Source organism: Suncus etruscus, chromosome 14, assembly GCF_024139225.1.
Source record: "Suncus etruscus isolate mSunEtr1 chromosome 14, mSunEtr1.pri.cur, whole genome shotgun sequence".
Taxonomy (NCBI): domain Eukaryota; kingdom Metazoa; phylum Chordata; class Mammalia; order Eulipotyphla; family Soricidae; genus Suncus; species Suncus etruscus.
In genome coordinates, this window is record NC_064861.1 from 54,428,110 (window position 1) to 54,443,912 (window position 15,803).

The window sequence follows — 15,803 nt, forward strand, 5'->3', positions numbered from 1 at the left end:
TATGTTCAGGAATCACTTTTGGAAGACTTGGGTTACCAGATAGGATATCAAGGATAAAACCCAGGTTTTCTGCATGCAAGCCAAGAGCCTTACCAGTTATATTATCTCTCTAGCTTCACAAGTGAATCTTATAGAGATCATTGAGCAAAGATCTTTTTTACTTGGTGAAGGGAGCTTGTGATGCTCAGAAAGCCTAGGAGATTCTTGGCCACTTGGGTCAGAGTTCAATGCAAGAAAGAGCCTGAGGATGTGGTGGTGTTCAACCCCTCAGGCCCTCCAGTGCTAGGGATTTCCTGTACCATTCCAGAAGTGCCAAGGGGCCGCCTAGTGGTGCCTGGGCTCTCCAAGGATATATTTTGTAATACTTACTCAAAGTGTCATTACTTACCTGGAATCAAACTTGAGTTGGTGTAATGTAAAGCTCTTAGATTAACCCTTGTGTAATCTCTTCAACCTCAAGTAGAGATTTTAGGTGCAGAAATCATTTATTATTGTTATGTCATCATAACATTTACATGGAATATAAATGATAATTATGCATATATAATGTGAAGGATGGAATTATGGAATGTTTAGAGGAATGCATGAATAAATACTAAATGAATGAGAATTCATGAAATAATAAATGCATGAACGGTTAAGTAAGCAAAAGAATAGACTATTGTAACATAGTTAAGGGCCAGTGACTCAGGATTATTGAATACACATTCTGTGCCAAGCAACTAGTTTTTCTATTAGTATATTATATATTATTGATACTGCATCAGGTTACACAGAAAGAAACTAAAGATTTAGAAAGTGGGGGTAGGGATGTAGTTCAGTAGTACAGTGCATGTCTTGTTCATATAAGGCTCTGAATTAGATAGCTAATACTAAAAAAGAAATTTTAATAAATAAAATTAAGGAAAGTAAAACAATAACATTATTCATGCTTTCAACTTTGATCTCTAAAGTTCTAGAAGGGTTCTCTCTGATTTTTTTTTGTTTGTTTGTTTTTTGGGGGGTCACACCCAGCAGCACTCATAGGTTATTCCTGGCTCTATGCTCAGAAATTGCTCCTGGCAGACTCGGGGGACCAAATGAAATGCTGGGATTCGAATCACCGTCCTTCTGCATGCAAAGCAAACGCCCTACCTCCATGCCATTTCTCCAGCCCCTCTCTCTGATTTATATATATTTAGATTGTTAACAATCATTAGAAAAAAATCTTTCAATTTTGATCAATCTTTCTAATCATAAACAAATTGGTCTCCTCTATAAGAGACATGACTTTCTTTATTTTCTATGTCTATATTTAATTCAATAATGTTTAAAGATGATGAACTAAATGTACATAACATTTTTGAATGGTGACTGGAGGATGTATAGGCAAGAAGTTATAGGCTCATACAGATTACAATAGCTGCCGCATTTATAATTACTTGGTAAGTACCTGTGAGTGGTCTGATGTGAAATAAAATGAGAGACAATGGAATTGATAGTAAAGGAACAGTTAAGGAACTCATTCTTAAAAAGGAAAATAAAGGGGGGTTAATGGGTGGGGTTAAAATAGAAAATTAAAATAAAAGAAAAAAGATATGGCAGCCAATTCATATTTGTGAAATATAGGTATATTTACTTTCTAGAATTTTCTTGGTGTTTTTTGGAAGAAAAGTCTATGATATTCATGTAGGCTGCCTGCTTTTTAATGTTTCCTAGTCTGTAGAGGTGAAGATTTCAAGATCAGTCTATCATTTGAAAGATGGGATGAATATTTGTGTAGTGATAGGAAAGAGAATATAGAATATAACCCTAAAATACTAAGTATTTGGGTTGTTTGTCAAAACAGCAACATTTGATTATTTTTTTTTAGTGAAAGATGAGTGGAAGGGTGGAAGGTGAATAGCTATCTGTCAGATAGATAGAATTGAGGTGTCTTCTGAGAGATGAAATTACAGTAAGAAGCATGGGCCCAGGTGACACTGTGAATGATTCTTCAGGACTCTAACAGTACCATAGGGCTAAACAGTGCAAACATAAAGTTAATATTGGAGAATGACAGTGGGAACCAGATTTAGGCATAGCCTGAATCAAACTATGAATCATAAAGAGGGTACACACCAGAGCATAGTTTTGTCCTTTGCTCACAAGATTGAGGATCTCCAAATTATATAAGATTATAGATTATATGTGGTAGTTTAAAGATATATAATATAGATAGTAGTCATATAATATAGATTAAATGTAAGAGATAATTTCCAAATCTCTCTATATATGCTCTTCTGTGTACAATGCATGTATACAAACACTTAATATTATGATGTATAAGTTAAAAGCTACAATTTTATCAATTATTACATATAAACAAAGCTGTAAGCTTTGCAGCTATAATCAATAATAACAATAACCAATAATCACATTCTCCTGACTGAATTTCTCTTTCTTTCTTTCTTTCTTTCTTTCTTTCTTTCTTTCTTTCTTTCTTTCTTTCTTTCTTTCTTTCTTTCTTTCTTTCTTTCTTTCTTTCTTTCTTTCTTTCTTTCTTTCTTTCTTTCTTTCTTTCTTTCTTTCTTTCTTTCTTTCTTTCTTTCTTTCTTTCTTTCTTTCTTTCTTTCTTTCTTTCTTTCTTTCTTTCTTTCTTTCTTTCTTTCTTTCTTTCTTTCTCTTTCTTTTTTCTTTTCTTCTTCTTTTTTTTTTTTTGGCCACACCAGGTTATGCTCAGGGGTTATTCCTGGCTATTTGCTCAGAAATTGCTCCTAGCTTTGGAGACCATTTGGAATGCGGAGGATAGAACTCAGGTCCATCCTGGGTCAGCTGTGTGCAAGGCAAATGCCCTACCACTGTGCTATCGCTTAGGCCCCTAATTTTATTTTTTCTTAATGTTGTTTATACCACACACCAGCAATTGGACAAAGGACTTTTATGTCTTCATCCTTATTATTTTGGTTACTGATGAAATGCGACTGTAACAGAATTAGGGCAATCAGAACATCCCAGCAAATATGATAAGCGCCTGGCATCTTCTGCTATTGTCATCTCTATGTTCAGGCATGTTCCATGATATCAGTTTTGTTCTGAGGCTTAATTAACCCCCAAAAGTGGTTACTGAGGACATAAAAGTGCCTGCTTAGCTCATGTATGAGAATGTTTTCAGAGTGTCCTTCTGGGCCCCAAATTTCACCTAATTTCATCATCCCAGATATAGTAGTCTTGATATATATGCTCCATTACTGATTCCTAAAATGCCTTTGGATATTTTGTCAAATAAGCTGGTAAATCAAAATAGTTTGTATAGCATAAGATATGAATTTCTCTAATCCCTGTATTCATTACTGATGAGACTGTGTCTCTCAAGCAACACTCCCCCAGCAATATGCTAGCTCAATTGCAATTACCGTTCCTCCTCTCTGTCTGGGCTGTATTTTGTGCCGTTCATATCCTGTATTTGAATGATAGCTTTCGGTTTTCTAAGCAGGTTATTAGGTTTTCAAAAGTAAGATAACACAGTTTGTAATTTTTTTCCCCAAACAAAAAGCCCTTTCAAGAAAAACTCTCCTTTTCTTTTTTCCTTTGAAGGTAATCATTTGTTGGAAATAGTAAGCCTAGAACAAAAGCATCACAGTAGCATGACTAAAGCTTAGAAAATTTGCTCAGAAAAGTTTCCAAAACTCAGGTCTTTGGAAGGCAGCCATTTAAACCTCTGTCACCCAGTCTCATTGGCCAGAACATACAGGGTCATCTGATTATGCCTACTCATAAGCAGCCAAATTAATCTCAATCCCTTTAAAAGTTATTATGCCCATAGAACTCAAGAATATGTGGTTCACTTACTGTCATTCCTGAAAAGTTTTATTTCCCTGGTAGTACCTGATAAAGAAGGGGATTTCTCAAAGTCAATCACTGAAAATAAAGAACTTAAATCCATTTTAACATACCTCTGGGAAGCAGATCTGCATTAACCTATTCTATGACTTCTCTGGCAATAATAAGATTTAAGAGAGTACACAGCCACTGGTGATTTCTGCAACTGATACAATGAGGTGACAGAGACAATGAGGCAAACATAAAATAGGACCTGGGATTAAGGGATCTTCCACTCAGCCATGTGTGGAACACCGAAAATTAATGTGGTATTGTTTAGTGAGCAGCTGTCAAGTTATTGTAATTTGCAGATTTTTTTCTTCTCTTTCACTGAAGGCATATTAGAAATGGCTTCATTTCTGAAGGATAACAAAGTTAATCCTACTTTGAGTTCCAGAAGAAGAAAATGACACTCAAAGCTTGTTTCACATTTATCAAATGAGTCAATGAGTTCAATATTTACTGAATGCCTTTGAATGAAAGGCACATTATTAGCTGGTAGGGTCATTACTTTCATCAACAGGTTTAATATCTGGTGGGAGGTACAAACAAATCAAAACTTGGTATTTTTGTTTCTGTGATGATAAAAGATGTTTAGAGGGAAAAAGAAGTAAATGTACTGAGTTGCCTTCGCATTTCAGAGGAAGGGCTAAAGGGTAGAGGTAAGGCAACTCTAAAGAAAATAAGTTGATGCTCAGGGCAGTGTTCTGTCTTAGCAATGGGTTTTCAGAAGCCTTCATTTAACTTATTTAGAGGTCATTCATGTCTCAAAGAAATTCCTCATTGTATTGTCATCACACATCAATGCATAAAAAAATACGACTTCTTTACATTTAACAATGTGTGGTATCTTACACAGATAAAGTAAATATTTGAATAAGTGAATCAGAAAAGAGCAGAAATTTAGTCATGACTAAAGAAAGCTTTTAACACTGTTTTCAAATTCAAAAGAGCAAAAGAGGAAACATGCCACATGAGAAGTGCTGGAAATAGGACAGGAGGAGATACAATGTTTATGGTGGAAAGAAGTGTTTAACTGGGAGGAGGACGTAGTGCCAAAAGGTGAAAAAATATTATGCATGAAACCCTATCAGCAACAGTATGGTAAAGCATAGTGCAAAAATTTATATACATATATAATTCTATATGAATGTATATTATATATATGTGTGTATATATACAGATATACACACACACATATATATATAGACTGGTAAGTGGGAGGCAATGGGAGTGGGGTGGGAAATAGGTGGAGGGAAATGGATGCTTCTGAAAGGATTGGTATTGAAACATTCTATACCTGAAATTCAGCATGAATAACTGCTTTCATAGTGGCTAAATAAAAGGAAATAATGAGAAATAAAATAACTATACAAGGTAGTAAAGAAGATAATAAAAAAGATAGTAAAGAACAAAATAACACAAACAAAAATCCTATTGTCATGATGCAAAACAAAAAAAATCAAAAAGTTAGGGCAATAGTAAACATTTTTGGAAATAACAGATTACGATGGATGAATTAAGTGTAGAAGTTCTCAGAAATATTTCATAGAAAGTTATGGGTTTTGAGGAGGTCCTATCACATCACCTAATACTAAGTGGAAATCAGAAGATGTATCATCCTTTGAACTATAAAAAATAAGAGCACTAACTACAGAAAACTGACTTTGACAACTGTGACTGGGCAGAATGTACCTTGAGACCATTAAGGAAAACCCTACCCTAGGCTATAGCCCAGGTCTTCTACAAAAATCAAGACTTCTTAGTACAGAGGCCCAATTCTGACAACAGAGACTAAGCAGAACCATTGGAACCATAATTTCCTAGACTTCAGCTTAGGGAACGAGCAAAAACATGGAGCACATGATACAGAAAAGTGAACACACCAAAAATGGAGGAACAGTACCTCTAGAACCTTAAAGACTATCCTAGGCCCTGTCCTAGGACCTGTGCAAATACCAAGATTGCTTGCTATAGTGGCCTTATTTTCTCATCCACAACAGAGAAGAAAGGTTCCTGACACCACAAAAAAAAAAAAAAAAAAAAAAAAAAAAAACCTGGAATATGGCAACGAGAAGGTATGGAGCCAGTGATTGTTCCCATGACAATGTGTTTCAAGAGTGGAGAAATCCTGAATCTCTTAGGCCACGGGAATTTCCTTCCTTCCCCAATACTTGCTGTGCCTATACAAAAAAAAAAGGAAAAAAAAATGTGGGGTAACACAAACCCTGCCACTGCAGCACTTTTTCTGGTTTTGTTTTGTTTTATTTTTTGTTTGTGTTTTGATATTATTTTCCTTCTCTTATTTCTCCCACTTTTTTCTTTCTTTTCCACTTTTGTGGATATTATTTGGTGATTTTTTTTTTAGTAGTTGATACCAATTTTTTTCTCCTCTTTTCCTTAACCTTTTTATCTCCAACAGAATAGCATAATTTGAATCATTCAGCCTCATGAATTGAGGGGTAAAAGAATGATACCAGGACCAGTCATATGAACATGTAGTGTAAATAAAAAATGACCAGACTGGAAAACCAAACAGAATAGATACCCAACCTATAACAAGCTGTAAAGCGGAGACCATTTGCACTAGGATTCTGGGGGGAAAAGGAGGGAGATGTGGGAGACATGCTGGGAACAAGAGTGGAGGGAGGACATTGGTGGTGGGAATGCCCTTCATTCATTGTCACTATGTATTGTAAATAATTCTGTGTAATGAACTTCAGTCACAATAAAAAAAAAGAAAGAAAGTTATGGGTTTTGATGGTGCTGGGCCAATTGGTAAGTTTAACGGTGTAAACCATGCTTAATTGTGCTTCTTTATATATATATATATATATATGTATATACATATACACATGTTCATTCATATATGCATCCATACCTTTTATTCTTTTGTATGTACTTTATGCTAAGGAATGCCAGAAAGATAGTTGAATTACATTTTAAACTCTTTCTAACAGGCTTTGATGATAAAAAAAAAATTCTTTCAATCATAATGACTAGATACTGCTCCCAAATAGAAATCCCACAAAGTTTATTTTAATAAATTGAACTCTGTATCTTGGAGAGCTACCACAGACTGAGCACATTTCTGCTGATTGCCTTGGTTCCCACTTGATGAGAACCTCTTACTTGCCAGTTGGTCTGAGGCTGATCAGCTGCTGTAGTTTCATTTTGATCCACTGCATTGTATTTATTTTTTTCTGCCACCAAAGGACTTGGCACCCAAACAAAAGTGTCATCTCATGATAATGAATGATTGTATATCCCAAGCTACTCATTCAGTAGCAGAATATTTGTTAGTCTTTGATGAAAGATAAGTTGCTTTGGAAAAATGATCTTATTTCCATTGACTTTCCAGGTAAAGCTTTTTTTTCCCTATAATTTTCTCTGTTTAAGTGACATGGTAAGAGAATTAAGGATAATTTAAAGATAGCTTTCTCAGACATCAGGTTAGTGGCCTGTATTGCAAATTCAGAACTTCTACTATTTTAAATTCTTTATATAAGTCACTAAACATTTTTATTTATATTTACTAATTGGCAACATTTGCCCATCATGCATCCATCTATCCATTCTATTAGTATGTTTTGAGAATGTAGTATATATGTATATAAATTGAGTTGACTAAACAATGTGAAGAAAAATTTCTTTATTAACAGTGGATTATGGAACTTAATGTGTATTACTTTTACATGAAAGATTCACAGGAAACAGGCATAATAGGGTCTTTAGTTTAGAGAAAGGACAGAAGTAGGTTTCAAATGAAGCCCAAGAGCTGCCCAAACAGAACTCCTAAGTCATGTCATTTTCTCACTCCATAGGCCACAGTTTGATAAAGTGTATGGTTAGTTGGTCTCTGGCACTGTATTTGAAAGGAGAAACTGTTTTGCTTTTGACATTACTTGGGAAAGGTCAGGGACTGTGTACTCATCCAGTATAATGATCAACAGCTTTGAATTTCTCTTCTTCCTCTCTAATGTGAATAGAGAAAAAGAGGTATTGTTTCATGACAGATAGTCATTTTCTTTTAGACTTTATCACATGGAGAATAGGAAATGATTGGCTAGTATCATGTCAATAGTTTAAATTGATCTCTGTTGAAAGAGGGTGATTTATTTTCCAGTTATAATTCTACCTTGGCAAGTATAACTAGATTTACCTGAATACAGAGTGATCAAGTTTCCAACTCTGAAAGAGACATAATTGTGAGTTCATCTATGACCTCAATTGAAGCTTCTCAGTAACATCAAATCAATAGATTAAAGTTCAACTAATAGTTTATAATTTGTAAAATAGAAATATATTAAAACTCTTTAAAAATCCACATGTTTGTTCAGTTGTACACATAATTTATCATTATTTAGGAAAGAAAACAAGAAATTGATAAATCCTAGTAGAAAGACTACTTCAAAACATATGTTGAAACTAAAAGGACAGAATTCTATTTTGATTTATTCTAATTCTAAGAACAATTTCCATAGATATTCAGAGTAGGGTCAGTAAAAAGTAGATTCTGAATCACATTATATATATATATATATATATATATATATATATATATATATATATATATATATTTTTTGGTTTTTGGGCCACACCCATTTGATGCTCAGGGGTTACTCCTGGCTATGCGCCAGAAGTTGCTCCTGGCTTGGGGGGACCATATGGGACGCCGGGGGATCGAACCGCGGTCCGTCCTATGCTAGCGCTTGCAAGGCAGACACCTTACCTCTAGCGCCACCTTACCGGCCCCTTAATCACATTATATTTGATCATAAATTTCTCCAGCTTTTGGAGAATTATGATGAGAAAAAGAACTATTTTTTCTCTAAGCAACAGGTACCCTCACAAATAAAAAGAATGAATGGTAAACAGAGAATATGAGATATCAAGGCCACTCTGATTTGGTTAGGTAAAGAACATAAAATATTTTTTAAAGATGCAAACTGAGTTGTGTGCCTGTGACCCTGGGTATACTATCAGTTTATTTTAGTATGTGTTCAGTGTATGCCATTTTATGCCCTTGATTTCAGGAAATTTATAGTGTACTATGGGGACAATAATGGTTTGAAACAATTCTTATCAGAGGTTTGACTTACAGCAAGATGGAGATGTAAACCTTACTTGTGTGAATCAGAAAAACCTTCATTCCAGGCAGTTCAGTTGATGCATGAAGAATGAATTAGTAGGGGGTTGCAGGTGGCAGGAAACTGCAAACAGAACAAAGTCATTTATGATGTGTTAGCATGCTTTCAAAAACTAGGAGTTAGAACACAGGGCTGGTGGATATAGTGTGTGAATACTTGTGTCTGTGCAGATATGTCAGGATAGGAGACAAAATGAGCAATAAATTATGACGAAAGATTAATTTGGGAAAAAAGAGGAAAATATCATTTTTAGGGGTCTTTAAGATTTCCCTCTGCTAAATTAGCATAATAATGCAAGAATCTTCTTACATACTCTGAAAATAACCCGAGAAGTTAAAGGAGACAGTCAACCACATTGTTGGTACTTAATTACTACCAGTTAAATGACTATCATTTTGATACTGAGTAGTAGAGTTGTACATTTGTATGATATAGAAATACATTAATACAATTTTCTGAAGCATAAATATATGGAAAAGAAGCATATGTACTCTTATATTTTCTATCTTAAAGTTAAGGATGACAATAATAAAATTTTCTAGAATTTTTTACTAAACCCTTAATGGGTTAGTAGAGATACATTTTAATTTTACTCAAGTCTTTTTTGATGTTGGTTTTTCTGGGTGGGGGGTGTCACACCTAGCACAGTGGTTACTCATGGCTCTGAGCTCAGAAATCACTTCTGGCAGGTACGGGGGACCACATGGGATGCTGGGATTCGAACCACTGTCTGTCCTGATCTGCTGCATACAAGGCAAATGCCCTACTAATGTGCTTTCTCTCTGTCTTAAAAAATATGGAATGCTTCACGAATTTGTATGTCATCGTTGCTCAGGGGTCATTCTAATTTTCTCTGTAGCATTCCAATTTTAGTATATGTGCTGCCGAAGCAAGCACTCGAGTCTTTTTAAACTGGTTAGAACAGACATTATTGGTAAATTATTTATATTAATGATTGATATTTATATCCTATATTTATTATTCTAGAAAATGTAACTCCTTAAGAAGTTAATTATTGTCCTTGTTAATTATTGTGCAATAACCATCTATTTTGATGGTTATCATTGTTAAAGTAGAATTAAGTAAAATGTTTAGTAATAGGTATAAAGGAAAATAAGAATAATAATAACAACTGAATGCAACAAGCCATAATTTCACTAATGATTAAATGTAAGTTTCTGCTTCTTGTTTTCTGTATCCTCATTCTTGGCTCCCACCCGACCCTGGAATTTTCCTCTCTATGTTAGAATGCAACAAGCAATTCAACTAAATGTAAGTTTCTGCTTCTTGCTCTCTCTACCCTTGCCCTCCACCTTACCCTGGAATTTCTCTATCTATGTTAAAAGTCAACAGAATGTACTTTGGGCAGGACACTCTCATCATGATCAGCAGACTACAAACATCTGACAGGATGCACAACCCATGTCAGTAAGCTTGCTCAAAGTTAAAGATTGCAGACTTCAGTCAGAGTACTCCCCCTTAGGGGAAGTCTACCATATTTGGAATGGAAGCTGAGCAGGCTGTCAGATTGGTCACTGTGTTTAAACCTGAACTAGAGACTTGTGCATTTTACAAGCCCCTTTTTCCATAACGACCCTCCCCTTGTGACCCCTAGGCCTATATAAGAAGCTCCCCAAGGTATTTGGGGCCTCCGGATTCATTCTACATGACAGATCTGGTCACCCCAGCTAGCTGGAATCAATAAACCTGCTTTGCTGTTGCATTTTCTGAATTTGAGAATTCTTTACTTGAGGTGGTGGGCTTTCTTTGGACCCTTAACAATCATACTGAAGAGAGTTTATATTAATTTTTATTAGAAACTATAATTCATCTGGTGTAGACTCTGTTTCTATAAAATTCAAATGTTCTTTATCTCCTTGAATTCAGAGCCCATATTTTACAAAACAAAAAGAGAAGGAAGAAGTAAGATGTTAATGAACTGACATATTTTTAAATATTTATACCTCATTAGAGGAGCTTCAGTGATCTATATATTATTTACTATTATATTACATAATTTTGACATCTGTGTACTCAAAGATATTACTGATACCATCTTAATGTTCTTCTGTACAACAAAAAAAACAAAAAGAAGAAAAAGGCACAGAACAAGAGCAAAAACCAATTCAAATGGCAAAGAAAAGGAGACCCATTGTGGTACTTCCACAATTTTGTGATAAATTTAAACTGTTAAAAAATATTAAACAAAAGTTCTTATGTTCTTTCATGTCTCTAAGATGCTTGCTTCATGTGAATTGTGGCCTTTAGGTAGAACCTGGGATAAATACTTGGAAAACAATTACAGTGAGTGTTTAAAGTTACTTAAATACCATAGAATATATGATAGTTAAATTATCTAGCTTTTATATGGTCAGATTATCTAAAAGGAAAAAGGGGAAGAGAGAGAAGAAAGGAAAGAGAGAAAAAGAGAGAGCGGAGATAGGAGAGAGAAAACAGAGAGACAGAGAGAGTCAGGTAGGGGGAGAGTCAGTAGAGAAAGAGTCAGGTGGGTGGGGGTAGAGGGTGGGATGGCAACTGAGGACATTGGTGGCAGGAAATGTGCACTAGTGTAGGGTGTTGTATATTGTATGACTGAAACTCAATCATGAAAACCTTTGTGAAGTAAAATAAAACCTGTAATGTTAAAATAACTAAAAACACATAAATAAAAATGTTAAAAATGAGTAGATAATAAAAAAGAAGAGGTGAACAGATTTTGGCCTTTTTAAGATTTTTTTGGTTTGATACAAGAATGATTTCTTATTTTATTTGTATTTTAATGAAGCATCCTTCATTTTTTTTTTTTTTTTGGTTTTTGGGCCACACCCAGTGACGCTCAGGGGTTACTCCTGGTTATGCGCTCAGAAGTCGCTCCTGGCGAGGGGGACCATATGGGACACCAGGGGATTGAACCGCAGTCCATCCAAGGCTAGCACAGGCAAGGCAGGCACCTTACCTCTAGTGCCACCGCCCGGCCCGCATCCTTCATTTTTATGTCTCAAACAAATTTATCTTCAAAGGCAAATGGCAGATGAAGTTCAAGTACATGAACATATGAGAGTCTGTGCATCACATGCATGAGTATATAATCATATATAGGTCATCTGTAGTATGCATGTGCTTCTGTGTATACATGGATGAGTTGTGTATATGAGGTATTCATGTATACAGACTAAGTATATGTATCTGTGTACATAAGTATATGTATATGTGGATTTAGATTTGTATTCTACTATCAGTATATATATGACTTAATTGTTTATAAATGCTTATGTGCATGAAAACATGTCTAGCTATACATATGCTTTTATCCACATGTACTTTTTTGTTTGTTTTTTTTTATGGCCATGCTCAGGTAACACTCAGGAGTTACTTCTGGCTATTTGTTCAGAAATTGCTCCTGGCTTGGAGGACCATATGGGATGCTGGGGAATTGAACCGCAGTCCATCCTAGGCTAGCGTGGGCAAGGCAGACACCCTACCACTTGCAACACTGCTCCAGCCCCTCCACATGTACTTTTGTGCAAGTTTCTATGGAGTGTTTATATGTGTCTTTGTGTATATGTGTACCTATGTGTGTTTCCGTATGTGATTACTTGTACCCATTTAGTAGATATGTCTGTGCACAAGAGACATCAACATATTTCTTTTAAAATATATGGAAGTGCTGCCTACAAAAAAAAGAAGCTACATAGAACCTAATATTCTGGAAAATTCATATTAAAAGGCTTATGTTTATAACAATTTTTGTCTATATTTAGCCACAGGTATTTTAAAAATGATTAGCATTTGGAAAATAAACAAGCCCAAAATTGTAAAACTGTTCATGTTCATCTTAGCTTCCTTAATGAATCAAAATATAAACAATGAATAAAAGTCAGTCCAGGGTTTTTCTAAAGCTGGTGTAAACAGGATTCATTTCTTACAGAAATGTGCTGACATGAGGCACATTCAGAAAGCTTATAGTGCAAAGAATTCACTTGCCTGATATTAATTTACTCTTTATAGTTTTTAAATATGATATTGATTAAATTAGCATTTGGATCAATGACCTTTTAAATTCAGAGGGACTACAGTAATATTCCCTTAGTGCCAAATAACATGAAGAGCAAAATGTTTGAAAATGTTTTCTAATTATTTTGTGCATCTACTGTATATATCATTATATATTCACTCTTATAAATTTATACTGGCATATGTAGTGTACATTTATAATATTTACATTTAGGTTTAATAAAGCCAAAATTACTATTTACTTATCAAATATAACTTATTGTAAATTATCTCAAACTTTTCTAATACCAGATAAATGCTATATAATATTATATAGAATATGAAGCTATGTGTTCTCACTTCAAGGGACTCAATTGTAAATAATATAAACAGGCTGATTATATATCTTGCAGGTTCCAGTTATAAGTGAAAATGTGGATCCTTTGTTCTAAAATGAGGAGGAAATTTTAATGAAAAGCTTTTTCTGTTTTCTAAGTCCCTCCTCCTCAACTTGTCTTGGTGCTTTGTTTTACTTTTGAAGTGCTAGAGAATGTCTTTCTAAGTAAAAAGAAATTAAAATCTTCAATTATTAGTAGTCATTCAATAATTAATCTTTATATTGGTGCAATTTTCATTTGAAGCGATATAGAAATATCTGAGAATTTTGTTTAAAATGAAAATTTATGAGCATGTCACCCTTTTGCAGAATCACTGAAAATATACAATTTACTTTCTGACTAGGGTCTTGTGAGGTGGTCAGAGAGACCAACACTAGTCAGGCTCTGAAAGGTTGGAAAAAGTGAAAGAAGTTGGATATGAATCTTAAAGCAAGTGGAACCATCAGTTGTCCCTCCTGCCATCACTCAGACCTCTTCCAGCATCTTAGCAGGGGTTGGGTCTGCAAGGCTGCGTAGGCATCATCCTTTTCTTTAGAGCTTTATCCATATCAGAATAGAACACTCAGCCTACTTTGTGAGTCAGAGAGGATTTGTGTGTCAGAAAGGATTTGTGCCTGAGACTTTCTATCATTAAGATGCAACTATCCTCCTGGCCAGATGCTTTGGGCTGCTGTCAGATCAATGCGGGACAGACAATTGCTACCATGCCCCTCCTTTCAACGTTGTATGTACCCCAATTTTCCCATACTTGCAGAGCGTGTCAGGCAGTGAAATTGTTCAGAACAGCTGTAAGAAGAGGAGGAAACAGCTGAGAAAAGGATTGAAATAGCTTTGAGTACATTTCCAGGAGGCTGTAGAAGATGGAGTTACTTAGGAAGCAAGACTCTAAGTTCTACGCTCATACTTCATTGTTGATGATAGGAAGCACAAATTTAGAGGGAAAAAATGGTACCTCAAGTTTTTTCAGAGTACCCCACAGATAGGTTTTTCTGAAAGTGGTTAGAGGATCACTGGTCACACAGCCATGAAGCCAAACCCTGAGTGGGTGAGAAGACTCAGAGTTAAATGAGCAATGTAAGCATGTTTATTAGAGCATTGGTATGGAGGAGGGTGATATTAACCTAGTTATGGTGGAAAGAAGGGCTAGCTAGTGAAGAACAGAAGACTTGAGCTTATTTGTTAGAACTAAATATCAGATCAATCATTTGAACCAATAAATGATTGGAACTGATATCTAGAATCATGTTTAAAGACTTGGAAATGTTAAAATGATGAAAATCAACATTTCAAAAAATTTCAGTATATTTGCAAAGACTATCAAGGGAGCTATCAATGAGAATTGTGGTATTGAGGTTGAATTCTCTCATGTGCATCTAGGCTGATATAAGATGCATGAGAACAGGATAAGTATTTGGGGCTGGTTGTATTCTCACAGGACTTATGTTCTCCTCGGAGGAATTTGGACTTGATAGATTCATGATAGTAATTAGGAGTTCTGGGTTCCACAGCTCAAAAGTGAGATCTTCAGTTGCCAAACAGCAATTGAAATGATAGCTGTATAGATTATACTAGATAACCTCAAAATGTCAGAAATTCTTCAATGATAAACTGCAACATTGAGCCTTCAAAAAGTTTTAAATTAATTTGGGAGAAAAATATAATTTTAAGATTTATCTGTTTTTTTTTTTTTCATGAGACTATGCCACTCATGATATTAGGTAATTAGAGTAAAAATACACTTAGTGTTTAGGCCACTGACTTCTAGGGTCTATCTACAAAACTGTCTGGACTTAATTTTCTTGTTAATTATGGGCATTGCTTTTTTATCTTTTTTTAATTTTTATTTTTTAATCTATTAAAAGAAAATAAATTCCATAGTTGACATAACTGATTATAATACATTTGTTTCAAGATGACAGAAAGTGAAGTTATTCAAACATAGAAAGAAAATAGAGAATTTAAAGAAAAACATGAGAAAAGAAGGGGAGAGTTTATTAGCAGTTATATTTGTAAAAAATTTTGAATCACCAATAAAGTTGTTAATACAATATCCGAAGGTTTAGTACACCCCCCTCTTTTATTTTCTTTAGAAATGGGAGATTCACTTAAAATAAAAAAAGATGTGTGGCAGGTGTCATTTGCTTAGGCACAGCAAACTATGGAAGGAATTGAAAGGAAAGACAGTTAGCCTTAAAAAACAGGGAGATCATACTCATGAGATATTTTGGCAAAAGACCTACTCAAGGCTCCAGCATATTAGGTTGTCCAACCCCATTCTTGGTAGTCAGTTCTTCACCATTGCAGTTGTTGCTGTCAGGTAGCTGCAGCTATAGATCCTGGTTTCTGTATAGATGCTAGGACATTGTTTTTTAAGATGATCCCATTTCACCCATTCTTGCTTGCTTGTTTGTCTTAAAAGGAA

The 15,803-nt window shown here is 34.9% G+C and overlaps 1 non-coding gene across 1 annotated transcript; it reads right to left on the minus strand.

Moving 5' to 3' along the window:
• Window positions 1-9,780: 9,780 nt before the first annotated feature.
• LOC126029171 (U6 spliceosomal RNA) lies at window positions 9,781-9,887 on the minus strand. The gene has a single exon (XR_007502822.1). It is a non-coding gene; the product is annotated as a U6 spliceosomal RNA (small nuclear RNA).
• Between the last annotated feature and the right edge of the window lie 5,916 nt (window positions 9,888-15,803).